Source organism: Neoarius graeffei, chromosome 4 (genome assembly GCF_027579695.1).
Source record: "Neoarius graeffei isolate fNeoGra1 chromosome 4, fNeoGra1.pri, whole genome shotgun sequence".
NCBI classification, from domain to species: Eukaryota; Metazoa; Chordata; class Actinopteri; order Siluriformes; family Ariidae; genus Neoarius; species Neoarius graeffei.
Window position 1 is genome coordinate 107,663,488 of NC_083572.1, and position 16,350 is coordinate 107,679,837.

Consider the following 16,350-nt stretch of genomic DNA (forward strand, 5'->3'; position numbering starts at 1 on the left):
AGAATTGGGATGGATCTCGTCGGGCCATTAGATCGGTCAGCACGAGGGTACCGCTTTATATTAGTTCTAGTGGACTATGCAACGCGATACCCGGAAGCAGTGCCTCTGCGCAATATCTCAGCACGCAGTATTGCAGAGGCACTCTTCCGCGTCATCTCCCGAGTTGGAATCCCGAAAGAGATTCTGACTGATCAAGGCACTACGTTTATGTCACGAACACTACGCGAACTGTATGGGTTATTGGGGATTAAGCCGATCCGCACCAGTGTATATCACCCACAAACGGACGGTTTAGTAGAACGGTTCAACCGCACCCTCAAAAATATCATTAAAAAATTCGTAAGTGAAGACGCACGTAATTGGGATAAGTGGCTCGAACCCTTGCTGTTCTCAGTGCGAGAGGTCCCTCAAGCCTCCACGGGGTTCTCCCCGTTCGAATTATTATATGGGCGTAAGCCGCGCGGCATCCTGGACGTGCTGCGGGAAAATTGGGAGGAGGGACCTTCACAAAGTAAGAATGAAATTCAGTACGTTATGGACCTGCGCGCAAAACTCCACACGCTCACCCACCTAACTCAGGAGAATTTGCGGCGGGCCCAGGAACGGCAAGCCCGCCTGTACAACAAGGGTACGCGCCTTAGAGAGTTCACACCGGGAGATAAAGTACTCGTACTCTTGCCCACGTCGAGCTCCAAATTAATCGCCAAGTGGCAAGGACCCTTTGAGGTCACACGGCGAGTCGGGGACGTCGACTATGAGGTGAGGCGAACAGACAGGGGTGGGGCGCTACAGATTTACCACCTCAATCTGCTCAAACTCTGGAACGAGGAGGTCCCCGTGGCGTTGGTGTCGGTAGTTCCGGAGAAGGCGGAGCTGGGGCCGGAGGTTCAAAAAGGGAATTTGGCATCACGTACCTCTCCGGTCCCCTGTGGAGACCACCTCTCCCCGACCCAACTCACGGAGGTCGCCCAGTTGCAGGCCGAGTTTTCGGATGTGTTCTCGCCCCTGCCCGGTCGCACTAACCTCATAGAACACCACATAGAGACGCCCCCGGGGGTGGTAGTGCGTAGCCGCCCTTATAGACTACCCGAACACAAAAAAAAGGTGGTTCGGGAAGAACTTCAGGCCATGCTCGAAATGGGCATCGTCGAGGAGTCCCACAGCGACTGGAGCAGCCCGGTGGTCTTGGTTCCCAAGGCCGACGGCTCGGTCCGGTTCTGTGTGGACTATAGAAAAGTCAACGCGGTGTCTAAATTCGATGCGTACCCAATGCCTCGTATTGATGAGCTGCTCGATCGACTAGGCACGGCTCGCTTTTACTCGACACTGGATTTAACGAAGGGATATTGGCAGATCCCCTTGACTCCATTATCCCGGGAGAAAACGGCCTTTTCCACACCGTTCGGCTTACACCAGTTCGTCACACTTCCGTTTGGGCTGTTTGGGGCGCCCGCTACGTTTCAGCGGCTGATGGACCGGGTCCTCCGGCCCCACGCCACCTATGCGGCCGCCTACCTGGACGACATTATCGTTTATAGTAACGACTGGCAGCGGCACCTGCAACACCTAAGGGCCGTCCTTAGGTCGCTGAGACGGGCGGGACTCACGGCCAACCCAAAGAAGTGTGCGATTGGGCGGGTGGAAGTACGGTATCTGGGCTTCCACTTGGGCAACGGGCAGGTGCGTCCCCAAATTAATAAGACAGCAGCGATTGCGGCCTGCCCGAGGCCCAAGACCAAAAAGGGGGTGAGACAGTTCCTGGGGCTGGCTGGCTACTATCGTAGGTTTATACCTAATTATTCGGACGTCACCAGCCCGCTGACTGACCTCACTAAAAAGGGGGCGCCAGATCCGGTCCAGTGGACGGAGCAGTGCCAGCGGGCTTTCTCTGAGGTAAAGGCTGCACTGTGTGGGGGGCCACTTTTACACTCCCCTGACTTCTCTCTCCCTTTTATGTTACAGACGGATGCGTCGGACAGAGGGCTGGGGGCCGTTTTGTCCCAGCAGGTGGAGGGGGAGGATCGCCCGGTCCTATACATCAGCCGGAAGCTGTCAGTGCGTGAGGGGCGCTACAGCACGATTGAGAAGGAGTGCCTGGCGATCAAATGGGCGGTCCTCGCCCTCCGGTACTACCTGCTGGGGCGCTCTTTCACCCTCTGTTCGGACCACGCGCCCCTCCAGTGGCTCCACCGCATGAAAGATGCCAACGCGCGGATCACCCGTTGGTATCTGGCGCTCCAACCCTTTAATTTCAAGGTGGTCCACAGGCCGGGGGCGCAGATGGTCGTGGCGGACTTCCTCTCCCGTCAAGGGGGGGGGGGAGTCGGCTGCGGGCCGGACGGCTGCCCGGCCTGAGTCGGGCGGTGGGGGTATGTGGCAGCGGGGGCGTGGTCAAGCACCGGTCTGTGACAGGAGGGCGGAGTCAGGGAAGGTAAGTGGCAGATTCACTTCACCTGAGAGCAATTAACCTGTGTTTGTGTGTCTTCCCAGGGACCGCGCCCTATTTAGGGAGGGAGAGCGAGAGCAGAGGGAGCTCTCCCGAACCAGACACCTGATGTGTGTGTGTCTGCGTCAAAACTATTGTGTCCCCTGAAAAGTGGAACAATAAAACCATTTGTTGAACCTGATCTCTGTCCTGCCGTCCTCTGTGCTCCACCCACACCTAGGGAAAGCTACAAACAGTTCAAAGAAATTACTGAAAGCCCAAATATTGCCCTGACATTCATATTCAAGATGACATTCATGTCACTGTATGTAAACTTCTGACCACAACTGTATTTAAAAAAAACAAAAACAAACAAAAAACACATAATTAACATATTTATACATATCAAGTTGCATATTAATGTGTCTCATTTGCATATTTTGAAATCATTTACATATATACAGTACTGTACAAAAGTCTTGGCATTCTATTTTTTTCATACAAACGTTGTTATAGATTTTTATTTTATGACTTCTACATTACGGCAGCATGGTGGTGTAGTGGTTAGCGCTGTCGCCTCACAGCAAGAAGGTCCTGGGTTCGAGCCCCGGGGCCGGCGAGGGCCTTTCTGTGTGGAGTTTGCATGTTCTCCCCGTGTCCACGTGGGTGTCCTCCGGGTGCTCCGGTTTCCCCCACAGTCCAAAGACATGCAGGTTAGGTTAACTGGTGACTCTAAATTGACCGTAGGTGTGAATGGTTGTCTGTGTCTCTGTGTCAGCCCTGTGATGACCTGGCAACTTGTCCAGGGTGTACCCCGCCTTTCGCCTGTAGTCAGCTGGGATAGGCTCCAGCTTGCCTGCGACCCTGTAGAAGGATAAAGCGGCTAGAGATAATGAGATGAGACTTCTACATTACACTGGTCAACAATTTTTCAAAAGTTGTCTGCTTCAGAGATGAAATTGGCTGTTTCTTATGAAATTTGGTGTGTTGAATTCAAATATGACAATTAAAACAGCTGATTGGCTACAGCTTCCAAGATATTTAAGATTTTACATTTTATACTTATGTACCAGTGGTACATAATGGTTGGTTGATGGGTATCAATGGTTGGTTGATGCGTCTAGTGTGTTAGTGAAGTGTGCATGTGCTCATCACATCTCGCTTTCAGCCCTCACCGCTGACTAGCAACGCTGCTTGCAGCACCACGAAAAAGCAAGCAGAGTGCGTAAGTCTTGCCCTGTCAGTATATTAGCCTTTCACCAGCAATGTCCTATGTTAGTGGCTCCTCGTGCCGATATCTGGTAACAGTGACCTATCGGACACTGGCTGTACTACAGGAATGAGGGGATGAGGTCTGGCCCCCTTGATGTGCGGCATGCATGGCCCATCTCTATGATGGAACATGCTCTGGTGCCCACAAACCAAACCCCCAGTTATGGGCAAATAGCACCACTGCCTTGTGGTTGTCACGGGAGTGAACAAGGCTAAGGGAGACAACCCTGACAGAAAAATTCAGAGTGAAGCCCCAAAGGTGGATGGTCATCACACTGCGTCACCATCTGGCAACTCCTGCAGCTGTGCTGGCGACAACCATATTGGCTCGTCCTTTCCGTTGGAGACTGCCAGCAAAGCTGAGAGGGGGATCCTGATGACTGGGCATCCTGATGACTGGGCATCCCAGGATCTCCATATCATCGCCCAGGCCTGCGCCCTGGAGAGGTAGCAACAACATGGGAAGACAGCAGTTACAAGTTCAAAGCCTAGAGCAGACTGGCAGAAGCTCATGGTGCTATTGGTTGTATTCCAACAGTGGAAGGGATCACCGCGTCCCACTGGCCAGCTACCACTCGCCTCAAGCTGGGCAGCCCCCAGCCAATAAGGTGTTGGCCCGCCACAGTCCGCCCACTTCAATGGGTGTTTGGAGAGTAGGACAAAAGCCAAAAGACAGACTGTAATCACTGCACCAAGTAAGAAAGAAAACAAGACAAAGATGCCAACCTTGAGGCTGTCAACCTGGAACATCAGAACAATGTGTCCTGGCCTCTCTGATGACCTCCAGCAAATTAACGATGCCAGAAAAACAGCAATCATCGATTGGGAGCTACAGAGACTCAACATCAACATTGCTGCGCTGCAAGAGACGAGGATCCCCTCCAATGGTAGCCTCAAGGAGAAGAATTACACATTCTTCTAGCAGGGGCAGGAGCCACATGAGCACCGACTCTACAGTGTAGGTTTCGCAGTGCAAAACTCACTCCTGTCCTCAATCGAACCACCTTCTGCGGGATCAGCACGAATCCTCTCCCTCCACCTCGCAACCTCCTCTGGACCAATGAATATCCTTAGCGTCTAGACCTCCACACTCTGCTCTACAGCTGAGGCTAAGGATACATTCTATGAGGAGCTCGAGGCCAGGATTCAAAAGATTCCTGCAAAGGAGCACCTGTTCCTGCTCGGCAACTTCAATTCTCGAGTGGGTGCAGACCACAGCTCCTGGCCCCACTGCATTGGTCACTTTGGCATGGGCAAGCTCAACAAGAATGGCCAGCGACTGCTTGAGCTCTGCTCCTACCATGACCTCTGCCTCACCAACACCTTCTTCTCCACCAAGCCTCACCACAGGGTGTCCTGGAGGCACCCCAGGTCCCGTCACTGGCACCAGTTGGACTTCGTCATCACCAGAAGATCCCTACTGAACCAGGTGCTCGTCACACACAGCTACCACAGTGCCGACTGCGACACTGACCACTCCTTGGTTGTCAGTAAAGTACTTCTTCACCCCAGATGAATCCACTGCTCCAAGCAGAAGGGTCATCCCCGTATCAATACAGCCAGGATGTCAATGCCTGAACTGCTTGAGTGCTTCACCAGAGTCACCGACGGTGCCCTCAAGGATTGCCCCACCAACAGTGCCACATCGCGGTGGAACTACAGCCGCGACGCTGTGTACTGGTCTGCCACAGACACCTTCGGGAAGAGAGAGAGGAATAATGAGGACTGGTTTGAGGCAGGGATTGTCGAGATGGAGCCTGCCATTGCAGCCAAGTGAGCCACTCTCCTTGCTTACAATAGAGAGCCCTCAGCAAAGACGCTTGCTGCTTTATGCACAGCCCGAAGCAACACCCAGTGGACCACCAGGAGATGCGCCAACCAGTACTGGCTGAAGTTGTGCCAGGACATCCAGGTATCGGCAGACCTTGGCAACATTCGAGCCATGTATGATGGCATGAAGAAAGCTTTCGGCCCAAGCATCATCAAGACTGCTCCCCTCAAATCTGCCTCTGGGCAAGTCATTACTGACTGAAGCAAACAGATGGAGAGGTAGGCGGAGCATTACCAGGAGCTGTACTCCAGGGAGGACACCGTCACATGCACAGCCATCGAAGAGACCACCCCACTGTCCATCATGGAGGAGCTGGACACCCCACCCACCATTGAGGAGCTCAGCAAGGCCATCGACTCACTAGCCTGTGGTAAAGCTCCAGGTAGTGATGGCATCCCGCCTGAAGTCATCAAAGCTGGCAAGGAAAGCTCCCTCTTGGGCCACCTACATGAGTGTCTGCTACAGTGCTGGGAGGAAGGGACAGTACCCCAGGACATGCATGATGCCAAGATCATCATGCTGTACAAGAACAAAGGGGACCACAGCGATTGCAACAACTATCGCGGTATCTCACTCCTCAGCATCATCTGCAAAGCTTTCGCCCACGTTGTCCTCAACAGACTGCAGCTCCTCGCAGAGCGAGTGTACCCATAGGCACAGTGTGGCTTTAGAGCGGCCAGATCAACCATTGACATGGTTTTCTCCCTGAGACAGCTACAGGAGAAGTGCCAACCCTTGCTCATTGCCTTCATCGACCTGACCAAGGCGTTCGACTTGGTCAGCAGAGAAGGACTCTTCACCCTCCTACACTGGATTGGATGTCCCCCCAAGCTCCTGAGGATGATCACGTCCTTCCATGACAACATGAGCGGCACTGTTCAGTATGACAGATCATCCTCGGACCCCTTCCCAATCAAGAGCAGTGTCAAGCAGGGGTGTGTCCTCACTCCGACTCTCTTCGGCATGTTCTTCTCCCTGCTGTTGCGCCACACCTTCCAACAGTCCGAAGACGGCATCTTCCTCCTCACCAGGAGTGACAGGGGCCTCTTCAACCTTGCATGCCTCCGAGCAAAGACAAAGGTGCAGAAGGTCCTCACCAGAGAGATGCTCTTCACAGACAATGCTGCCCTCACCGCCCACAATGAAGAAGTGCTACAGCGACTCATCACCTGCTTCGCAGATGCCTGCAACAAGTTTGGGCTCATTATAAGCCTGAAGAAGACCAACATCATGGGCCAGGATGTCAGCAGAGCTCCCCACATCACCATCGGCAACCACACCCTCAAAGTGGTGGATAGGTTCACCTATCTGGGGTCCACCATCTCCAGCAGCCTCTCTCTCGACACCAAGCTGAGTGTGTGGATCGGCAGAGCAGTAACAGCAATGGCCCATCTTGCAAAGAGAGTCGGGGACAACACCATGCTCATGACCAACACCAAAATGAGAGTGTATCAGGCCTGCATGTTGAGCACTCTCCTCTATGGAAGCAAAGCATGGAGCCTCTATTCCCACCAAGAACGCAGACTGAACGCCTTCTACATGCGCTGTCTCAGAAGACTTCTGAGCATCACCTGGCAGGATCGTGTCACCAACACTGATGTCCTGGCCAAGGCAGGGATGCCCAGCATGTTTGCCATGCTGACCCAGAGACACCTGTGCTGACTAGGCCACATCAGCCGCATGGATGATGGCCACATCCCAAAGGACGTGCTGTATGGTGAGCTGGCCACAGGCTCCAGACCCACAGGATGACCTGCACTACGCTACAAGGACATGTGCAAGCGCGACCTGAGGGCAGGCGGCTTCAACCCTGCAGACCTGGAGATGGCGGCCTCAGACCGTGCCGGCTGGCGGTCCACCACCAAGGCCATCGTTGGGGAAGGTGAGGAAAGGAGAGAGACCCGGTGGGGGGAGAGGAGGCTCCGATGACAGCAGAGACTGCAGACGGCATCAACAGACACCCGACCAAGCAACTTCACCCGCAGCAACTGTAGCAGACCGTGTGGCTCACGCATCGGCCTATACAGTCATACTAGGCACTGCAACTCGACAACTGATGGATGACCCCTGGCGCAGATCACCACAATCTTTTGAGATTGAAGGAGCCAATGACTTATGTACATTGTGTAGATCATAACGTTTTAAGTATAAATTGTAAACCTAGGTCTCTTCATGTGTTTATGGTTGGTTTACATGATATTTCACCTGTTCTGTTTATGTAACACTGGAAAACCAGCAAAAAGTTTATAAAAATAAAATGTATTATGAACCAAATGGAAAAAAAAGCAATTACGTATAAGTACTGAATAGGTTTCATCTTTGTTCATTGTGTACTCAGTGCTTTTTGGCAGTTCGTCTCTTGTATTCATGAAACAGAGCATCTCTTGTCAAGCAAAGACTTAATTTCAAGTGCACAACACTGTATGACTTTTTTGAGCTGATATAGGGCAATTTGTTCAGCAGAGTGATATAAGTTGACTTATAACTGCATCATCAGTGACTTCTAGGAATAATATGATATCATGTATGATACAATACTGGCTTCAGATTGCATCATTCATTGTTTTGCCAAAAAAAGTAAGTACTATCCAAACCAAATCATACTGTAGATTTATTCATCGAGCGAATCTTGAAAACTGGAGCCAATGAACAATTTTAAGTTTCATTTTCATTCTTAGTGACCCAGAATTAGTAAAGTTTGACTATATTTATTTTGAAAGCATTTTGGCTGTAGACCAGCGTTATCGAGTCAAAACATTACAAAAACATTTTACAGTTCCAAATGTCCATTTTTTTCCAACACAAAATTAAACATGAAAGGGAAAAAAAAGAGAGATTCAAATAGAGTTTTAGCAAGGTGACTTTTCTTTTTAAGGTCCCCCCCGCCCCTGACAGGTTGATAATGAACTGGTAATTGATGCATGCACCAACCACTGATCTCCCAATTCTCCACTAACTCTCCAAACATGTTAAGCACATTTTATATTTCCTGCTATCAACACACAGTACTGTGCAAAAGTCTTAAGCACGTGTAAAGAAATGCTGTAGAGCAAAAATGTCTTAACAATAATAAAATGAAATGTTTCAACATTAAAAAAAACAATATAAACAGTAATCAGTAAGCCATAATAAATGAAACAAAATCAGGATTTGGTGTGAGACGACTCTTTGCTTTAAAAAACAAAAAAACAAAAAACAGATACCAGTCTCAGGTCCAATGAGTGCAGTTTTATAAGGAAATAAGCTGTAGGTTTGACTGAGCATCTTAAAGAACCAGTCACAGTTTTTCTGGACACTTTGTCACACTCGCTTCTTCATTTTACACCAAAACCCAGTAACCTTCATTACAGTGGTGCTTGAAAGTTTGTGCACCCTTTAGAATTTTCTATATTTCTGCATAAATATGATCTAAAGCATCATCAGATTTTCACACAAGTCCTAAAAGTAGATAAAGAGAACCCAGTTAAACAAATGAGACAAAAATATTATACTTGGTCATTTATTTATTGAGGAAAATGATCCAATATTACATATCTGTGAGTGGCAAAAGTATGTGAACCTTTGCTTTCAGTATCTGGTGTGACCCCCTTGTGCAGCAATAACTGCAACTAAACATTTCCAGTAACTGTTGATCAGTCCTGCACACCGGCTTGGAGGAATTTTAGCCCGTTCTTCCATACAGAACTGCTTCAACTCTGGGATGTTGGTGGGTTTCCTCACATGAACTGCTCGCTTCAGGTCCTTCCACAACATTTCGATTGGATTAAGGTCAGGACTTTGACTTGGCCATTCCAAAACATTAACTTTATTCTTCTTTAACCATTCTTTGGTAGAACGACTTGTGTGCTTAGGGTCGTTGTCTTGCTGCATGACCCACCTTCTCTTGAGATTCAGTTCGTCGACAGATGTCCTGATATTTTCCTTTAGAATTCGCTGGTATAATTCAGAATTCATTGTTCCATCAATGATGGCAAGCCGTCCTGGCCCAGATGCAGTAAAACAGGCCCAAACCATGATACTACCACCACCATGTTTCACAGATGGGATAAGGTTCTTATGCTGGAATGCAGTGTTTTCCTTTCTCCAAACATAACGCTTCTCATTTAAACCAAAACGTTCTATTTTGGTTTCATCCATCCACAAAACATTTTTCCAATAGCCTTCTGGCTTGTCTTTGTGATCTTTAGCAAACTGCAGACAAGCAGCAATGTTCTTTTTGGAGAGCAGTGGCTTTCTCCTTGCAACCCTGCTATGCACATCATTGTTGTTCAGTGTTCTCCTGTTGGTGGACTCATGAACATTAACATTAGCCAATGTGAGAGAGGTCTTCAGTTGCTTAGAAGTTACCCTGGGGTCCTTTGTGACCTCGCTGACTATTACACGCCTTGCTCTTGGAGTGATCTTTGTTGGTTGACCACTCCTGGGGAGGGTAATAATGGTCTTGAATTTCCTCCATTTGTACACAATCTGTCTGACTGTGGATTGGTGGAGTCCAAACTCTTTAGAGATGGTTTTGTAACCTTTTCCACCCTGATGAGCATCAACAATGCTTTTTCTGAGGTCCTCAGAAATCTCCTTTGTGCATGCCATGATACACTTCCACAAACATGTGTTGTGTAGATCAGACTTTGATAGATCCCTGTTCTTTAAATAAAACAGGGTGCCCACTCACACCTGATTGTCATCCCATTGATTGAAAACAGCTGACTTTAATTTCACCTTCAAATTAACTGCTAATCCTAGAGGTTCATATACTTTTGCCACTCACAGATATGTAATATTGGATCATTTTCTTCGATAAATAAATGACCAAGTATAATATTTTTGTCTCATTTGTTTAACTGGGTTCTCTTTATCTACTTTGAGGATGTGTGAAAATCTGATGATGTTTTAGGTCATATTTATGGAGAAATATAGAAATTCTAAAGGGTTCACAAACTTTCAAGCACTACTGGGCTCTTATGGAATATGCTGCTCAGATACAAATTTTTTTTTTCCTGTCATGTTTAATTTTGCGCTGGAAAAAAGCAAATGTTTGGAACTCTAAAATGTTTTTGTAATGTTGTGACTCAATAATGTAGAAGTCATAAAATAGAAATCTATAACAAACTTTGTATGAAAAAATAGGGGGGCTAAGACTTTTGCATAGTACTGTACATTGACATCTCTACTTAACCAAAATGTAAATACAGTTTACCCAAATTAAGTGTGAATGTTTTAATTTGGCTCCTTTAGGTGAGAAAGTAGATCAGGATTCTGTATTCTGAGTCAGCGTTTACATTCAAAGTTAGGGTAGTATCTCACTGGGCTGCGACAGCCTGCGACTAGTTGGAGACACAACAATTGCGATAAAATATGCGAATTAGCGACAATTTTCACTTGGAATCACACTGAATTGATATTCGCATATTTTATCGCAATTGTTGTGTCTCCAACTAGTCACAGGCTGTCGCAGCCCAGTGAGATACACTCACACTTCCTGTCGCACGGAAACTGACTTGAGAAGGGTTCGTGATGGCTTCGCGACACGTTTGCGGCTATTTTGAGAGAAATTTTGTCGCAGGAATTTTTTGAACATGTTCAAAATTTCAGCGATGAAGGACTGACACTTTGCGACTAATGCGAGGAAATTGAGAAGCCCCGTGAATGTTTCAAAACACTTTTGAAACTCTCTCGCAAATGACGAATCGCAATTTGTTGCAAGCTGTTGCAGCCCAGTGAGATACTGGCTTTACATCAACTTTAAAGTTCAACTAAAACAGGGAAAGTTGCTGGTATTCAGAATCAGCTGAAGTTGATTTTCTCAGTGCCCCGTTTAAAAATCTGTATAGTTTTGTCGAATCTTGTCAGATTTTTCTTTTCAGTAGTATCCAGACCACAACCTTGAAACACTTGTCTATAAGCCAGAAAAAAAACAAGGGATAGAAAATGCTGACTGAACAAGGAAATACTTATTTTTTCTTTGCTGTTTAGTGTAAAACAATGTTGCATAAAAACAAGACAATATAAACTGGAAAGTAAAAAAGACTAATACAATGATTATCTGAAAATGATGTATGAGAAGAAGATAAGAGGTGAAATAACTCTAATATGAGTCTAATAGATTGCCAAAATATTGCTGCATGAATAGTCCGAGCTGTAATTTTCACATTAATCACAGCAAAATATAATTTAATTTAATTATAAGGCTTCCTTATAACTTAACAGCTTTTAATAGCACTTGATCCAGCACGTACAACAATTTGCATTTTTATTCATATTGTGTCCCAGCCGTTATTTGTACACAACTTAATAAAGATACGAGACAGGAAATCAAAATCATAAAATGTGTCCAAGGTATAACTTTTAATTCACTATTTTGAGCTGTTAAGTTAATAAAATAATGCCAATGTTTTTTTTTTAACTTTACTTCTGATTAAGATATTTACAAAAGAGAAACACATTTAGTTTTTTTTTTCAGAACTACAGTACCGTGCAAAAGTTTTAGCCCCCCTATTTTTTTTATACAAACTTTGTTATAGATTTCTATTTTATGACTTCGACATTATTGAGTCAAAACATTACAAAAATATTTTTAAAAGTTCCAAACTTTTTTTTTCCAGCACAAAATTAAATGTTACAGAAAAAAAAAGTTTGTATCTGCACTGCAAAAACCCGGCTTACAGAAACAAGAAAAAAAAGTTATAAAATTAGGAATATTTTACTTAAAATAAGCAAAATTATCTGCCAACAGAACAAGAAAATTTGACTTGGCAAGATTTTTAAAAACAAGTAAATATATCTAGCTTTAGAAACCCCACAGATGTCTTAAAACTAGTGTATTTATACTAAAAACAAGTAGATTTGTACTACTCACTTTAACATGCTAGATACTTTGTCCCCCAACCAACAGTTTGACTATTTCATCTGGGCGTATTGGTGTGCTCTGTTTAAGTAAGTGTTTATACCAACTGAGACCGCCAAATAAATCAAAATCAAAACAACAAACCAATCCATTTTGTAGCCTATTTTTGTTGCCAGATTGACAATACAACAATTCATTTAATTTAGTTATCCGTTTTGTGTTAAGAGATTAAAAGAAAGGATAAGATGCTTGAAATAAGAAATTCTGACTTTGACAAACTTGTCGTGGTTAATATAACACCGATGAAATTATGGTAATTCTCATTTTAAGACAGAACTTACTCATAACCAGTAATAAAATCTCAATAACAAGTTATAATACCTTATTAAGATAATTGAGGGAAAAAATGTTTAAAGTAAGTGAAATACTCTTACACAAAACCTGCCTGGAAAGGAGAATTATCTTGGCAGACAAATAAGAAGCACATTTTGTCTTGATTTAAGATATTTAATCTTGGTTAGATTTTACTTTTTGCAGTGTGAGCAGTATATTCCATAAGAGAGCACTTTTCAGATTAAAAACGAAAACATAATGAAGGCTGCTGGGTTTTGGTGTAAAATGAAGACGCGAGTGTGACAGTCAAAGTGTCCAGAAGAACCGTGGCTGGTTCTGTAAGATCTCATCTCATCTCATTATCTGTAGCCGCTTTATCCTTCTACAGGGTCGCAGGCAAGCTGGAGCCTATCCCAGCTGACTACAGGCGAAAGGCGGGGTACGCCCTGGACAAGTCGCCAGGTCATCACAGGGCTGACACATAGACACAGACAACCATTCACACTCACACCTACGCTCAATTTAGAGTCACCAGTTAACCTAACCTGCATGTCTTTGGACTGTGGGGGAAACCTGAGCACCCGGAGGAAACCCACACGGACACGGGGAGAACATGCAAACTCCACACAGAAAGGCCCTCGCCGGCCACGGGGCTCGAACCCAGGACCTTCTTGCTGTGAGGCGACAGTGCTAACCACTACACCACCGTGCCGCCCGGTTCTGTAAGATGCTCAGTAAAACCTCCAGCTCATTTCCACATAAAACTGCACTCACTGGACCTGAGATGACTATTTTTTAAAGCAAAGGGTCGTCTCACACCAAATATTGACTTTGTTTAATTTATTATGGCTTACTGATTTATATACTGATTTATAGTATTTTTTAAAATGTTGAAGCATTTAATTTAATTTAATTATTTTTTAAGCCATTTTTGGTCTACAACATTTCTTTACACGTGCCTAAGACTTTCGCACAGGACTGTATATCTACATTTGTCAAATATAACCATTTTGTTAATAAAGTAAGTTTGTTACTTTTCCTTTAAAAATTCACACAGAATCCATTTTTAAAATTGCTGAGTCTCGACCTGACCAACTGAATCAACCCCAGATCATAACACTGCCTCCAGAGGCCACTATGCATGATGGGGGCATCGCTTCATGAGCTTCCCTTCTTACCCTGACACGCCCATCACTCAGGAACAGGGTCAATCTGGACTCATCAGACCACATGACCTTTTTCCATCGCTCCAGAGTCCAATCTTTATGCTCCCGAGCAAATTGAAGCCTTTTCTCCTGATTAGTTTCACTAACAAGTGGTTTTCTTATAGACACACAGCTGTTTAGTCCCAATCCTGTGAGTTCTCATCGCACTGTGAGTGTGGAAATGCTCTTAAAGTCACTCTTAAACAGTGAGCTCTACTGTCGATTTTTTAAACGATTCGACTTCACCAAGTGTTTAAGTGATCTCTGGTCATAGTCAGGCAGGATCTTTTTCCAACCACATTTTTTTCCATGAAGTTGATGGTTCATCACTATCATTCCAGGGTCTAATAATGCTTTGGACAGCATTAGACTTAAACCAATTCCAGTCATTTCAGTAATCTCCATAGTTGTTTTCTTTGCTTGATTCAGGCCAATTATTTGACCTTCTGAAACACAGTAACATCTTTTCCATGAGCACGGAATACATCTTTCGACATGTTTGGTAAAGAAATAGTAGCTACTCACTGCATCAGTTTGGGTTAAAAGAAGTGTTGCCAGCTGAAACACATTAATCACTGCGGTAATTACCCAATCAAAAGCTCTTAAGTATTTGCATATTTAAATCCAAATGTCTTTTTTTTTTGGCCGGGCAGTGTATCTTTGCTTTAAATCCTAAATTAATCCCTAGGGACACCATTTGAAACAGACATTAGTAGTGGTGTAGTGGTTAGTGCTGTCACCTCACAGCAAGAAGGTCCGGGTTCGAGCCCCGTGGCCAGCGAGGGCCTTTCTGTGTGGAGTTTGCATGTTCTCCCCGTGTCCGCGTGGGTTTCCTCCGGGTGCTCCGGTTTCCCCCACAGTCCAAAGGCATGCAGGTTAGGTTAACTGGTGACTCTAAATTGACCGTAGGTGTGAATGTGAGTGTGAATGGTTGTCTGTGTCTATGTGTCAGCCCTGTGATGACCTGGCGACTTGTCCAGGGTGTACCCCGCCTCTTGCCCATAGTCAGCTTGGATAGGCTCCAGCTTGCCTGCGACCCTGTAGAATAGGATAAGTGGCTACAGATAATGGATGGATGGATGGATGGATGGATGGATGGAAGATATACATTGTTGACCCCTTGTGAAAGATGATGAGCTCCTCCACTTCCTAAATCCTGATTTAACCCCTTATAATAATCATAATCCTATATAACAAACGCTCTTGTGTTTACCAATTACTTAAAGCCAGAAGATTCAATTCAACTATGCTCTATATGTGCTGTATACATTCACCGGTCACTTTAATAGGAACTTGTTGTTGATTCTAAGATTCCTGTTCTTGGCTGTAGGAGTGGAACCCAATGTGGTCTTCCGTTTTCTGTTGCATGCTGAGATGCTTTTCTGTTCACCATAGTTGTAAAGAGTGATTATATGAGTTACTATATCCTTCCTGGCAAAAAAGCTTGAACCACCTTGAATCTGTCCATTTTCCTCTGACCCTCTCTTATCAACAAGGCATTTGTTTTGTTTCCACCCACAGAACTGTCGCTCAGTCACTCAACTCAATGTTTTTTGTAGTGCTGTCAAAAATGTCGCGTTATTAACGCGTTAACTTGACTCAATTTTAACGGCGATAATTTTTTTATCGCAAGATTAACACTCTGTGACATGATGTAGGTTTTTCATAAGCTTTTGAAACTGCCAGGAACTTGGAACAGAGACTTTGCTTAGAAAACCAGCAGCTAGACTGTAATGTCACGCCCCGCACAGCAAGAGTCCTCTGCCCTCCTCCCCCCAAAGAACCAGCGCGGGCAGGGCGCGCTAGTAGAGATGGGATTTATGGCTCTTTGATGGGATCCGCATCTTTGTGATCCGTTCTTTGAAAAGAGCCGTTCAAAAGACTGGCTCATTTGGCTCTTTTTAAATATTTATTCAGTTTTAAGAAGACAGCGTCTAAAGAAGCCAGATCCCTCTGAACTGTAAACTCAATGCTATCCCAGAAATCCTTCCTGTAATATGCAAATTTGGCCGCCTCTGATTGGACAGCGCGACGCATCAACAGGCAGAAAGTGTAAAAGTACAAAATGTGTTAAGTGAGCTGAAACAGTAAAGATCAGATTCAATGCAATATTTATCAACGAACAACTTAAACTTAATATAATAGTGTACTTTATATTATAATCAAGCATGTCAAGCCTACCGTCACTGTCTAACCTGTCCCTCTGATTAGAGTTGTAGACTAACTCAAACAGTAGATCATTTCACTCATGGTTCTCTTGCTAGCCCCGCGCTGGTGCTCGGCTTAGGTTTCACTTTGCAGTGGCTGTGTCAAGACGTGTTATGCTTTGCAATTAAAAAAAACATTGGTACAAGGCAAGCCCATTCACTTTTTTATGCTGATAAGAGAATTACAATGGTTTTTCATGTGACAAAAATGTGCGATTCAATTGCGATTAATC